The following is a 2,645-nucleotide window of genomic DNA, read 5'->3' on the forward strand; positions in this document are numbered from 1 at the left end:
AAAAAAAAAAAAAAAAAATGTGCTTCTAGAATCACATCAAACAGGACTAATGTTATCCAATCACAATATAAAACATATCTCATCCACTTTCTGATCAGTAAATATCTTTGTTAGGGCAAATATCAAACCCATTTATTCTTTTATTGTAGCATCAGCAATGGTATATATATATATACATATATATATACATACATACATACATATATTATACAACTCATTGCCATGGGGTCGACTGACTCATGGTGACTCTATACGTAACAGAGTATATCTATGCTGCATAAGGCTTTCTATGACTGATTTTTCAGAAGTAGATCACCAAGCCTTTCTTCTGAGATGCCTCTGGGTGTACTTGAACCATCAGCCTTTTTGTTAGCAGCTGAGCACGTTAATCATTTTGCATTCCCCAGAGACATAAACACACACAAATATATGTATTTGTTGTGAGTGTGTGTGTGTGTGTGTGTGTGTGTATATATATATATACATATATATATACACACCATGCTCACTGCCATTGAGTCTATTCAGACTCATAGTTAACCCCATTGGGTTTCCAAGGCTGTAAATCTTTAGAGAAGTAGAGAAATAGATTGCAGATTGCCCCATCTCCCTTCTGCAGAGCAGCTGGTGGATTTGAACAACTGATCTTCTGGTGAGCAACCAAATGTCTTACCCACTACAACACCAGAGCTCCTTTACATATATATATATTTATTTATTTATTTATTTATATTTATATATATTTATATACACACATTTTATGGACACACACACACATATAATCAACTCACCAATCACAGAAGTGCTTGGCATCTTGTATATCATATTTTATGCAGTTATCATAGCATCCTTATAAGGACTCAAACCAAAACCCAACCCACTTGCATCAACTCAATTCTAATGGATAGTGACCCCATAGGATTGAGCAGAACTGCCCCATAGTGTTTACTAGGCTGTAAATCTTTCTTTCTCTATGGAGCAGCTGCTGGGATGGAACTGCTGGCTTTTTGGTTAACAACTGAATTTCTTAACAACTGTGCCACCAGAGCTCTTTCATTAAAAGGTCTAGGTACTCTTATTATTACCATTCTATGGATGGAAAAACTAAAGTAGTATGAGATGCTAAATAAGTTAAGTAATGTGGATTAAATAAATAGCTACAGGTCATACCAATAGGGTTGGATGTCGCAATCAGAAGTGTGTTATGCCAAAGCCAATGTTCTTATACTATACCATTCTGGATTTTAAGTTTTCATAGGTTTAGAGATATGAAGATATAGTACTCAAATGACACTGTGATCCCTATTAAAAGTAAGTGTCTTAAATGGGGTAAAAGTGTGGGATGTAGAGGGATTAAGAGGGGTAAGTGAGTGATGATAAAAGCCTATTGCACTCAATCAGATGTGTGATCCCTTTATGTAAATGGCAAGAGAGGACATCATTACATAACAAATGTGAGGACAAGAAGGGCAGAGTGTCATCCTGCTATAGTGTGGCACTGCTTCGATACTTTTTTGATGTATGTCAAAGCTTTTTGAGCTGGAGCAAGATAATTATGCAAACAAAAAGGTTATGTGCAGCCAAATTACATTTCCTTTTTCCTTTAGTAATTTCATGTCTTGATTCAGTAACTACTGGCATGCTCTTTGGACATTTATTATACACGTGCAAGGAAAATGTTTTCAGCATCTAGTCACAAAACAGCATTTTACGTCCCAGTTCTATCTGTTTGGTTCTTTATAATATTTGACCATGAACAGTAAGTATGTTTAGGAGAAAGTAAGGGAATTTTTGTTTAAGAAAAAAGAAGGGACAATTTTTCTAATGTAAGGTCATTAATACTGGTTTCCAGAAAAGCAGATGAGAAAATGAGAAATTTTGCTACAGAGTTTGGTATGTCTCAGGCCCAATTTCCAATGAGAAAGTACGGGAAACAGAAAACACCATAGGTTGCTAAAGAACATTAGCGTCCAGGGCATAATGTGGGGCAGAAAAAATAAGAAATAAAGATAGGAAACTAACAGGATAAAGAAGCCCAGTGGAGGAGTACTAAAACTAAAGGGTCAAGTAATTGACAAAGCCAGGACTGTGACAGGAAGAAAACAAAGCCTTCTTATTGATATTTATCTTCTTTCTATATCTTATAGAAAGCTGAGAATCATGGCTGAGAAACTGAGGACAAAGATCAAGAACATAAGTTAAGAACAATCAGGTAAAACCAATGTAAATAATTTTGTACTTGTGATGAAAGTTCTTTGTTCACTTTAAGGCAGTTTTATATGAGGTCTAGAGTGAGCCTTTGTCCCTGGGCTTTTGCTAGCAAAGAGAAGAAAAGTAGAAAACACCTTATCAGACCTTTGCTTTCTACTCCCTTTTCCTTCATTCTCAAACTAAAATATTTGACTAAAGACAGAAAATGAAATACCGCATAATGTGGATGAACTTGGAGGACATTATGCTGAGTGAAATAAGTCAATCACAAAAGGACAAAAATTATATTGGTCCGTTATTGTAATAGTCAAGGAAACACTTATGTATGGAAGGTCATTTTCTTTGTTGGTTAGCAGGGCTGGGAGGGAAGGGGAGGGAATACCGTTAGATAGATAGAGATAAGTTTTGATTTGGGTGAAGAAAAGGGCAATGTA

The sequence above is a fragment of the Orycteropus afer genome, unplaced genomic scaffold (genome assembly GCF_000298275.1).
Source record: "Orycteropus afer afer isolate SDZICR_OR568_19922 unplaced genomic scaffold, OryAfe1.0 scaffold00144, whole genome shotgun sequence".
Classification (NCBI taxonomy): Eukaryota; Metazoa; Chordata; class Mammalia; order Tubulidentata; family Orycteropodidae; genus Orycteropus; species Orycteropus afer.